The sequence below is a fragment of the Oncorhynchus masou genome, unplaced genomic scaffold (assembly GCF_036934945.1).
Source record: "Oncorhynchus masou masou isolate Uvic2021 unplaced genomic scaffold, UVic_Omas_1.1 unplaced_scaffold_5936, whole genome shotgun sequence".
Lineage (NCBI taxonomy): Eukaryota > Metazoa > Chordata > Actinopteri > Salmoniformes > Salmonidae > Oncorhynchus > Oncorhynchus masou.
Genome location: NW_027012360.1, coordinates 1 through 12,728, shown reverse-complemented (window position 1 = coordinate 12,728; position 12,728 = coordinate 1). Strand labels below are relative to the sequence as shown.

At 44.6% G+C, this 12,728-nt stretch overlaps 1 pseudogene; it reads left to right on the top strand.

Annotated features, from left to right (window-relative positions):
* Nucleotides 1–243: 243 nt before the first annotated feature.
* On the top strand, nucleotides 244–675 carry LOC135536307 (meteorin-like protein; annotated as a pseudogene).
* The last annotated feature ends 12,053 nt before the right edge of the window (nucleotides 676–12,728 follow it).

Genomic DNA, 12,728 nt, shown 5'->3' with positions numbered 1-12,728 from the left:
TGTTTTGCTCGGCCCTTGGCTGGAGAACGACTGATTATCTCTGTTCTATATTCATACAGACCGTTCCAGACTGTTGTACAGGCAGTCACAGACAGTGGTCCCCCCCCCCCCAAAAAAAATGTTTTACTTCAGACCAAATGTATCATTCTTTCACACGTGTGTTAGGAGTGTGACCATGTCTCTGTGTATGATGTGTTGTTGACCTCCTCTCCCTTCCACACTGACCTCCCCCTTCCCTTCCAGTGGTCTGACCCACGAGGGCCACAGCCGTGATGTGGAGCAGGTCTACCCTACGTTGTTCCCAGGGTTCCCTCCACTGGCTCTACCCTACAGGGGCCGTCATCGTCAACCTGCGGCCCAACACCCTGTCCCCCGGCAGCCGCCCGTCTCTCCGTCTGCATCAAGCCCTCTAGGGACTCCCACGGGGCCAACATCTACCTGGACCGGGCCGGGAAGCTGCGCCTGCTGCTGAGGGAGCAGGACCAGGCCCAGGGAAGGTGACCTGCTTCAGCATCCAGGAGGGGTCTCTCTTCATAGAGGCCATACCTCACAGAGACATCAGTAAAGAATCACCTCGTTCAGTATGAGCTGGTTACAGAGAGGACCGGGGCTGGAGCTGGAGCCTTGGCTGGGGTGGAGCCACAAGCACTGTCACTGTTGCTGTCGTTGAGATAAAGCACTGTCTGGTGAGATACTCCTATTGTTGTTGTTGCTTTTGGTCGTTAAAGGGGAAGTTCAGTATGGCTAAAGCAAAGATACACTCCATTGTTGTTGTTGCTTTTGTCATTGTCAGTATGGTGAGTCTGGTGACTCCTATTGTTGTTGTTGCTTTGGTCGTTAAAGGAAATTCAGTATGGCTAAAGCACTGTCTTGAGATACACTCCTATTGTTGTTGCTTTGGTCGTTAAAGGGAAGTTCAGTATGGCTAAAGCACTGTCTGGTGAGATACACTCCTATTGTTGTTGTTGCTTTGGTCGTTAAAGGGGAAGTTCAGTATGGCTAAAGCACTGTCTGGTGAGATACACTCCTATTGTTGTTGTTGCTTTGGTCGTTAAAGGGGAAGTTCAGTATGGCTAAAGCAGAGACGGTACATTATGAAGATGAAACTGCTTCTCCAGTAGAAATTCTCGTTCACAATGTCATGGCGACGTTGGCTACCGAAGCTCATACATAGAAACACATCATCGGGGTGTAACGGTCATCTCACACTGAACTGGGCCTGTGCAGGCCGTCAACTTCTTGGTGTTTTTGTTGGTATCAGACAACTGAACCATGGATGATAGTTTCTCCTGGTCCACAGACTACTTTCAGACTGAGGTACCAGCTAGCATTACTAAAATCATGAACTTCCCCTTTAATGCTAAAGTTGATGACCGTGGCAAAGTCGACAAATCCTAACAGACTCTCCTGGTTGGCCTAGACAGTGGATCACAGACTCTCCTGGTTGGCCCAGACAGTGGATCACAGACTCTCCTGGTTGGCCCAGACAGTGGATCACAGACTCTCCTGGTTGGCCCAGACAGTGGATAACAGACTCTCCTGGTTGGCCCAGACAGTGGATCACAGACTCTCCTGGTTGGCCCAGACAGTGGATCACAGACTCTCCTGGTTGGCCCAGACAGTGGATCACAGACTCTCCTGGTTGGCCCAGACAGTGGATCACAGACTCTCCTGGTTGGCCCAGACAGTGGATCACATACTCTCCTGGTTGGCCCAGACAGTGGATCACAGACTCTCCTGGTTGGCCCAGACAGTGGATCACAGACTCTCCTGTTGGCCTAGACAGTGGATCACAGACTCTCCTGGTTGGCCCAGACAGTGGATCACAGACTCTCCTGGTTGGCCCAGACAGTGGATCACAGACTCTCCTGGTTGGCCTAGACAGTGGATCACAGACTCTCCTGGTTGGCCCAGACAGTGGATCACAGACTCTCCTGTTGGCCTAGACAGTGGATCACAGACTCTCCTGGTTGGCCCAGAGACTACATTCACTAATGTTGTCATTTGGGTGACCTATCCCTTTTATTTTTAATCAATGACATTAGGCAGTACACCATATCCTGACTATCCAGACGCGGGTCGGTCAGAGAGAGTCAACTGGCCATTCAGCTGACAGTTTGTTAATTGACTGACTAGGAAGTGGTTTTCTTTGTCTTAGTGTCTGTAGTCACGATGTAGTTCTGTACTGAATGCAGCCATCTGCTGGAAAAAACATCTCCGTTTGTCTTAGTGTCTGTAGTCACGATGTAGTTCTGTACTGAATGCAGCCATCTGCTGGAGAAAACATCTCCGTTTGTCTTAGTGTCTGTAGTCACGATGTAGTTCTGTACTGAATGCAGCCATCTGCTGGAGAAAACATCTCCGTTTGTCTTAGTGTCTGTAGTCGCGATGTAGTTCTGTACTGAATGCAGCCATCTGCTGGAGAAAACATCTCCGTTTTGTAGATCTGTATTTACAAGATAAACTATTTTTGATATTCAAGCTTCGGTTTATTTGTCTTTCCACTGAAGTCTGAATCTCAAGTGTTGTGTTTTGTAATATTACGTTACGCTGACAATTCTATGTTGACATTTGGCAGTTCCCTTCCCACAAGGTAGTGTTACGAAGCTGGTGTACCATGGGACAGTGAGTTGACTTGGGTGGAGGCTTTCACAGCGAACCACTGCCTTCCCTACAGTACCCTGGTCTGTCTGTACAGAGGGCTACAGCTAAGCGGAGAGGGCCTCACTGTCAAAACAGAGGCGTGTTTTCACCATGCTGTGTACCTACCAACCCTGCATGACTCCTGGCTGGGAGGAGGTCAGACCAGAGACACTTTGGTCGTTTCTTCCACATGAGGAGTCATATGACTTCTATCTACCTCGCATCTGTTTTCTACTGCTTTCTGGGCTCACATGTTCATATCCTGCATGGTCAGCTGGCACAACGGGCAGATGAGACTGATAAACAGTCAGGACCTAATGTAGGGGATCTAACACAGTGGTTAATGGTTGTAGATAGTGTAGTTGGTCTTAATGTAGAGGATCTAACACAGTGGTCTAATGGTTGGTTGTACATAGTGTCTATGGTTGTACATAGTGTAGTTGGTCTTAATGTAGGGGATCTAACACAGTAGTCTAATGGTTGTAGATAGTGCAGTTGGCTCAGGATTAACACAGTGTCTTAATGTAGTTGGTCGGGATCTAACACATCTAATGGTTGTAGATAGGTTAGTAGGTCTTAAGTGGATCTAATGGTTATAGATAGTGTAGTTGGCTCAGGTTGGTCTTAATGTTGTGCTTCTTGGTCCAGGTTCTTAATATAGTAGTTTAATGCTCAGGGCTGTTATGACCGGCTTGGTTTCCTGCGCTTTGTACTTCTGTGGTATGAGCTTGTGGTGTAATGTGGGACAGGTCCCTAGCCCAGGGAGGGAGGGAGGGTGGGAGTCTTGTCGTCGACTCGGCAGCAGGGTCTAGAGGGCTTGGTGATCTGATTGCACTTGTTTGGCTCTGTTTTTCTCTCTCTCTCTCTCTCTCTCTCTGTCTCTCTCTCTCTCTCTCTCTTTTCTCTGTCTCTCTCTTCTCTCTCTCTGTTTCTCTCTCTCCCTCTCTCTCTGTCTCTCTCCAATTCAATTCAATTCTGTCTCTCAATTCTCCTTTATTGGCTAGGAAACATGTGTTAACATTGCAAAGCTAAGGTATATAATATATGGAAGTGAAATAAACAATAAAAAACAACAGTAGACATCCACATCAGAAGTTTCAAAACAATGACATTCTGTCATATCTGTCTCTATCTATACAGTGTTTGTACAATGTGCAAATCTCACAAGATAAAATAAATAAGCATAGATATGTGTTGTATCTCTGGTGCGTGTTCTTCACTGTTGCCCCTTCTGTCTGTGGCAACAGGTCACTATCTCTCTCTGTCTCTCACTGTGTTTCACCCAGTAGATATGGGAGTTCTTTCAAAATTGGATTTGTTCTCTCTGTCTCTCTCCCTCTGTCTCTCTCTCCCTCTCTCTGTCTCTCCCTCTCTCTCTCCCTCTCTCTCTCTCTCTCTGTCTCTCTCTCTCTGTCTCTCTCTCCCTCTCTCTCTGTCTTCCCTCTCGCGCTTTCTCCCTCTAGCTCTCTCTCTGTCTCTCTCTGTCTCTCTCTCTCCTCTCTCTGTCTGTCTCTCTGTCTCTGTCTGTCTGTCTCTCTCCTCTCTCCCTGTCTCTCCTCTCTCTCTGCCTCCCTCTGTCTCTCTCTGTCTGTCTCTCTCTCTCTATCTCTCTCTCTGTCTCTCTCTGTCTTTCTCTCTCTCTGTCTCTCTCTCCCTCTCTCTGTCTCTCTCTCTCTCTCTCTCTCTCTCTCTGTCTCTCTCTGTCTCTCTCTGTCCCTCTCTCTCTCCCTCTCTCTCTTCCTCTCCCTGTCTGTTTTTCTCCACTTCTTTCCAGTTGTCTCTGTCAGACCTGCTCTGCTGGGATTGAGTTGCTGTCTCCATCTCTCTGGAATGTTTCTCACACCAGATGTTGAGAAGGAACCTTATTCCTCACACTTTCTCCCTCCTCTCTCTCTATCCTATATCTATACTTCTCCCTTCTATCTATCCTCTTTCCTACATCTATATTTCTCCCTTCTCTCTGCCTCCTCTCTCTCTATATATCCTACATCTATATCTCTCCCTTCTCTCTGCTCTCTATATATCCTATATCTATATTTCTCTCCCTATATATCCTACTCTATATTTCTGCCTCTCTCTGCCTCCTCCCCTCTCTATATATCCTACATCTATATTTCTCCCTTCTCTCTGCCTCTCTCTCTCTCTATATATCCTACATCTATATTTCTCCCTTCTCTCTGCCTCTCTCTCTATATATCCTATATCTATATTTCTCCCTTCTTCTCTGCCTCCTCTCTCTCTATATATCCTACATCTATATTTCTCCTTCTCTCTGCCTCCTCTCTCTATATATCCTACATCTATATTTCTCCTTCTCTCTGCCTCCTCTCTCTATATATCCTATATCTATATTTCTCCCTTCTCTCTGCCTCCTCTCTCTATATCTTTCCTACATCTATATTTCTCCCTTCTCTCTGCCGCTCCTCTCTCTATATATCCTACATCTATATTTCTCCCTCTCTCTGCTCTCTCTATATATCCTACATCTATATTTCTCCTTTCTCTCTGCCTCCTCTCTCTATATATCCTATATCTATATTTCTCCCTTCTCTCTGCCTCCTCTCTCTATATATCCTATATCTATATTTCTCCCTTCTCTCTGCCTCCTCTCTCTCTATATATCCTACATCTATATTTCTCCCTTCTCTCTGCCTCCTCTCTCTCTATATCCTACATCTATATTTCTCCTTCTCTCTGCCTCTCTCTCTCTCTATATCCTACATCTATATTTCTCCCTTCTCTGCCTCTCTCTCTCTCTCTATATATCCTACATCTATATTTCTCCCTTCTCTCTGCCCTCCTCTCTCTCTATATATCCTACATCTATATTTCTCCCTTCTCTCTGCCTCCCTCTCTCTCTATATCCTACATCTATATTTCTCCTTTCTCTCTGCCTCCTCTCTATATATCCTACATCTATATTTCTCCCTTCTGTCTGCCTCCTCTCTCTCTATATCCTACATCTATATTTCTCCTTCTCTCTCTGCCTCCTCTCTCTCTATATATCCTACATCTATATTTCTCCCTTCTCTCTGCCTCCTCTCTCTCTATATATCCTATATATTTCTCCCTTCTCTCTGCCTCCTCTCTCTCTATATATCCTACATCTATATTTCTCCCCCTTCTCTCTGCCGCCTCTCTCTATATATCCTACATCTATATCTATCTCTTCCTCTCTCTATATATCACTGCATCTATATTTTCTTCTCTCTGCCTCCTCTCTCTCTATATATCCTACATCTATATTTCTCCCTTCTCTCTGCCTCCTCTCTCTCTATATATCCTACATCTATATTTCTCCTCTCTGCCTCCTCTCTCTCTATATATCCTACATCTATATTTCTCCATTCTCTCTGCCTCCTCTCTCTATATATATCCTACATCTATATTTCTCCCTTCTCTCTGCCTCCCTCTCTCTCTCTATATATCCTACATCTATATTTCTCCCTTCTCTCTGCCTCCTCTCTCTATATATCCTACATCTATATTTCTCCTTTCTCTCTGCCTCCTCTCTCTATATCCTACATCTATATTTCTCCCTTCTCTCTGCCTCCCTCTCTCTATATATATCCTACATCTATATTTCTCCCTTCTCTCTGCCTCCTCTCTCTCTATATCCTACATCTATATTTCTCCCTTTCTCTGCCTCCTCTCTCTCTATATCCTACATCTATATTTCTCCTTCTCTCTGCCTCCTCTCTCATATATCCTACATCTATATTTCTCCTTTCTCTCTCTGCCTCCTCTCTCTATATATCCTACATCTATATTTCTCCCTTCTCTCTGCCTCCCTCTCTATATATCCTACATCTATATTTCTCCTTCTCTCTGCCTCCTCTCTCTCTATATCCTACATCTATATTTCTCCCTTCTCTCTGCCTCCTCTCTCTATATATATTTCCACATCTATATTTCTCCCTTCTCTCTGCCTCCTCTCTCTATATATATCCTACATCTATATTTCTCCCCTTCTCTCTGCCTCCTCTCTCTATATATCCTACATCTATATTTCTCCCTTCTCTCTGCCTCCTCTCTCTATATATCTTTCCTACATCTATATTTCTCCCTTCTCTCTGCCTCCTCTCTCTCTATATATCCTACATCTATACTTCTCCCTTCTCTCTCTGCCTCCTCTCTCTATATCTTCCTACATCTATATTTCTCCCTTCTCTCTGCCTCCTCTCTATATATATATCTTTCCTACATCTATACTTCTCCCTTCTCTCTCCTCTCTATATATATATCTTTCCTACATCTATATTTCTCCCTTTCTCTCTGCCTCTCTCTCTATATATCTTTCCTACATCTATATTTCTCCCTTTCTCTGCCTCCTCTCTATATATATCTTTCCTACATCTATATTTCTCCCTTCTCTCTGCCTCCTCTCTCTCTATATCTTTCCTACATCTATATTTCTCCCTTCTCTCTGCCTCCCTCTCTCTCTCTATATATCTTTCCTACATCTATATTTCTCCCTTCTCTCTGCCTCCTCTCTCTCTATATATCTTTCCTACATCTATATTTCTCCCTTCTCTGCCTCCTCTCTCTCTATATATCTTTCATACATCTATATTTCTCCCTTCTCTCTGCCTCCCCTCTCTCTCTATATATCTTTCCTACATCTATATTTCTCCCTTCTCTCTGCCTCCTCTCTCTCTATATATCTTTCCTACATCTATATTTCTCCCTTCTGTCTGCCTCCTCTCTCTATATATATCTTTCCTACATCTATATTTCTCCCTTCTCTCTGCCTCCTCTCTCTCTATATATCTTTCCTACATCTATATTTCTCCCTTCTCTCTGCCTCCTCTCTCTCTCTATATATCTTTCCTACATCTATATTTCTCCCTTCTCTCTGCCTCCTCTCTCTATATATCTTTCCTACATCTATATATATATATCTTTCCTACATCTATATTTCTCCCTTCTCTCTGCCTCCTCTCTCTCTATATATTTTTCCTACATCTATACTTCTCCCTTCTCTCTGCATCCTCTCTATCTATATCTTTCCAACATCTATATTTCTCCCTTCTCTCTGCCTCCTCTCTCTCTATATATCTTTCCTACATCTACATTTCTCCTCTCTCTGCCTCCTCTCTATATATATCTTTCCTACATCTATATTTCTCCCACTGTCTACTCTTGTATTTCATTCCTCTTCCCTTCATCTATCGTCCTGTCTCCCTCTCTTCCACGCGTTCTTCTTTAGTGGTTGTGATCGAAGGGTGGTATTGCTAGGCTGCCCTCCATTAGAGGAGAATGCATCTGGGACCAGATGGTGTAGCTGGGGACAGCATCTCCCCCTCTCCTTCCCTCCGGGCGCTCTTCCCATCCCTCCATCCCTCTCTGTGAAGTGGCTGTGATGGGAGCAGTACAACGTGTGTTTGGCTGGGTAGAAAGCTGACTCCCACTCCAGATCATGCCCAGGCCATTCCCTGTGGCAACGTTTTCATGTCTGACATCTGAGCCCCGACCAGAGAGAGAGAGACGGAGACCAGAGAAGACAGGAGAGGATACAGAAGGATACCAGAGAGAGAAGGATGCCAGAGAGAAAGGATACCAGAGAGAGAGAAGGATACCAGAGAGAAAGACAGATGAGAGGGAGATGGGGGAGTGAGAGAGAGGAGACAGAGAGAGAGAGAACCGGAGAAAGAGAGGAGACAGAGAGAGAAAAAGAGACCAGAGAGAGATCGAAGGCCGAGAGAAGGAGACCGGAGAGAGAGAAGGATACCAGAGAGAGAGGGAGACCAGAGAGAGAGAGAGGAGACCAGAGAGAGAGAGAGGAGACCAGAGGGAGAAAGAAGGAGACCAGAGAGAGAGAGAGGAGACCAGAGAGAGAGAGAAGGAGACCAGAGAGCGAGAGAAGGATACCAGAGAGCGAGAGAGAGAGAGAGAGAGAGAGAGAAAAGGGCAACCAGTGAAGAACAAACACCATTGTAAATACAACCCATATTTATTCTTATTTATTTTATCTTGTGTCCTTTAACCATTTGTACATTGTTAAAACACTGTATATATATATATAATATGACATTTGTCATGTCTTTATTGTTTTGAAACTTCTGTATTTGTAATGTTTACTGTTAATTTTTTATTGTTTTTCACTTTATATATTCACTTTATATATTATCTACCTCACTTGCTTTGGCAATGTTAACACATGTTTCCCATGCCAATAAAGCCCTTGAATTGAATTGAATTGAGATGAGAGAGAGAACCTAGCTGCAACAACTGGAGCTGCCTTGCAAATGGCACCCTATCCCCTAAGTGCCTGGTCAAAAGCAGTGCAGTATAAAGAGAATAGGGAGTCATTTGGGCCACATCCCAGGGTCAGGGTTTGGAGCCTGTGGTGCACCGTACCCCAGAGGTCCTCTGGTGCTATGCTGGCAGCCTCAGTCCTCTCATTAAAGGCCCTGCTCCCTACTCGTTGCTCTGGGAACGAGGGGGGTGAGGTCGGTCATTCGTTCGGTCGGCTACTCTGATGTCACCCTCCTCTCCAGCTGTTCCTAAGCCCCTGAGCCTGTGGCTGGGTAACCTCTGACCCCTCCTCACAACGCCTTTTCAACCCCCCTCCTCAGTGACCTCAACCTGGATTTCAGACAAACCTGTCGAAAAAATGATCTCCCTGTCTGGAAACATGCCTAAGGGTCATGGTCTCGTCTGTAAGTGGTTTGTGAACAGGTCAGAGGTGGCAGGGCAGAGCAGGGCTGTAGAGGTGGGGCTCTCGTCTCAGTAACACCCAGGTCTACTTTATATAGGGCTTGTCTTTAAAGACTGATAATCATTACTTTATATCCCGTCTGTAAAGGGTTGTATAAAGAGTTACCATGGTTATATCTGGATGTAACAGATATATCTGGTCATTAGTTTATATCCAGTCTGTAAAGGGTTGTATGAAGAGTTACCATGGTTATATCTGGATGTAACAGATATATCTGGTCATTAGTTTATATCCAGTCTGTAAAGGGTTGTATGAAGAGTTACCATGGTTATATCTGGATGTAACAGATATATCTGGTCATTAGTTTATATCCAGTCTGTAAAGGGTTGTATGAAGAGTTACCATGGTTATATCTGGATGTAACAGATATATCTGGTCATTAGTTTATATCCAGTCTGTAAAGGGTTGTATGAAGAGTTACCATGGTTATATCTGGATGTAACAGATATATCTGGTCATTAGTTTATATCCAGTCTGTAAAGGGTTGTATAAAGAGTTACCATGGTTATATCTGGATGTAACAGATATATCTGGTCATTAGTTTATATCCAGTCTGTAAAGGGTTGTATGAAGAGTTACCATGGTTATATCTGGATGTAACAGATATATCTGGTCATTAGTTTATATCCAGTCTGTAAAGGGTTGTATAAAGAGTTACCATGGTTATATCTGGATGTAACAGATATATCTGGTCATTAGTTTATATCCAGTCTGTAAAGGGTTGTATGAAGAGTTACCATGGTTATATCTGGATGTAACAGATATATCTGGTCATTAGTTTATATCCAGTCTGTAAAGGGTTGTATAAAGAGTTACCATGGTTATATCTGGATGTAACAGATATATCTGGTCATTAGTTTATATCCAGTCTGTAAAGGGTTGTATAAAGAGTTACCATGGTTATATCTGGATGTAACAGATATATCTGGTCATTAGTTTATATCCAGTCTGTAAAGGGTTGTATAAAGAGTTACCATGGTTATATCTGGATGTAACAGATATATCTGGTCATTAGTTTATATCCAGTCTGTAAAGGGTTGTATGAAGAGTTACCATGGTTATATCTGGATGTAACAGATATATCTGGTCATTAGTTTATATCCAGTCTGTAAAGGGTTGTATGAAGAGTTACCATGGTTATATCTGGATGTAACAGATATATCTGGTCATTAGTTTATATCCAGTCTGTAAAGGGTTGTATGAAGAGTTACCATGGTTATATCTGGATGTAACAGATATATCTGGTCATTAGTTTATATCCAGTCTGTAAAGGGTTGTATGAAGAGTTACCATGGTTATATCTGGATGTAACAGATATATCTGGTCATTAGTTTATATCCAGTCTGTAAAGGGTTGTATGAAGAGTTACCATGGTTATATCTGGATGTAACAGATATATCTGGTCATTAGTTTATATCCAGTCTGTAAAGGGTTGTATGAAGAGTTACCATGGTTATATCTGGATGTAACAGATATATCTGGTCATTAGTTTATATCCAGTCTGTAAAGGGTTGTATGAAGAGTTACCATGGTTATATCTGGATGTAACAGATATATCTGGTCATTAGTTTATATCCCGTCTGTAAAGGGTTGTATGAAGAGTTACCATGGTTATATCTGGATGTAACAGATATATCTGGTCATTAGTTTATATCCCGTCTGTAAAGGGTTGTATGAAGAGTTACCATGGTTATATCTGGATGTAACAGATATATCTGGTCATTAGTTTATATCCAGTCTGTAAAGGGTTGTATGAAGAGTTACCATGGTTATATCTGGATGTAACAGATATATCTGGTCATTAGTTTATATCCAGTCTGTAAAGGGTTGTATGAAGAGTTACCATGGTTATATCTGGATGTAACAGATATATCTGGTCATGTGAATCATTGAATTATAATGTTCTTGATGTTATTGACCTGGACTGTTTGAATAGAGAGTTGTTCTCGGCCCTGTGAGAGAGACGAAGTGTTCAGTCCACCTGGGCTAACAGACAGAATACACAGTCAGCCAGCCGGCCAGTCAGTTAGTCAGCCAGCCAGCCAGCCAGCCAGCCAGCCAGCCAGCCAGCCAGCCAGCCAGCCAGTTAGCCAGCCAGTTAGCCAGTCAGCCAGTTAGCCAGCCAGTCAGCCAGTTAGCCAGCCAGCCAGCCAGTCAGCCAGCCAGCCAGTTAGCCAGCCAGTCAGCCAGTTAGTCAGTCAGCCAGTTAGCCAGTCAGCCAGCCAGACCAGGTCAGCTTAGCCTTGTCTTTCCATCCTGGGCATCTGGTTGTCATTGGTTTTGGAGTGTCAGGCAGGGTGTGTTGGGGGTGGTGTGTTGGGGCAGGGTGTGTTGGGGGTGGTGTGTTGGGGCAGGGTGTGTTGGGGGTGGTGTGTTGGGGGTGGAGTGTCAGGCAGGGTGTGTTGGGGGTGGTGTGTTGGGGCAGGGTGTGTTGGGGGTGGTGTGTTGGGGGTGGAGTGTCAGGCAGGGTGTGTTGGGGGTGGTTTCTGTAGCCTGTGAGAGGTGCCTCCTGGGGCAGCCACCTCCCCCTCATACCTGTCCTCCCCCACACCTCCTCACCCTCCCCCTCACCTCCTCATCCTCCCCCTCACCTCCTCACCCTCCCCCTCACCTCCTCACCCTCCCCCTCACCTCCTCATCCTCCCCCTACCCCACACATCCCCTCTCAGTACCAGGCCTGTTTAATGAGTAGCCCCTGTCCTGTACCTCAGGCTATGTGTTAAAAGAAACCCCACTCACACAGCGATGGACTTCTTAATCTCTTCCTTACAGAGAACCAACAAGTCCACTCAGAACTAATGACTACAGAGAGAGAGAGACAGAGAGAGAGAGACAAAAGAGAGAGAGAGCAGAGAAGAAAGTGAGAGAGAGCAGAGCAGAGAAGAGAAGGAGAGAGAGAGAGCAGAGAAGAAAAGAAAAGAGGAGAGAGGCGAGAAGAGAGAGAGGAAGACAGACAGACAGACAGACAGACAGACAGACAGACAGACAGACAGACAGACAGAACCAGGTCCTCTCTGTTTGGTGTAAAGTCATAGTCCATGACAGGAGACTCCCATCCTACTGCCTCCCTGTTGGCATGCCTGTTCTGCCTGGGCTGCTGGGTAAATAAGCAACCATCTGGGAGAGCTGAAATTAATTCCAGCACGTGCCTCCCTACGGGCCACAGCCCACTTCCTGTTCGTGTGCGGCACGTGTCTTCATTGACCTGCTGCGTGACTGTTTTTAAGTAGTTGGAAGTTAAGTGCTGGAGTTGATGGCTAGTTTTTGATAGGGTTGTATGACATTAAATAAGGAAGGCCTCACTTTGATCCCTGGTAGAACTGTCTGTCTTTTATCCTGCAGCTCATCTCTTCATCTCTCTCTT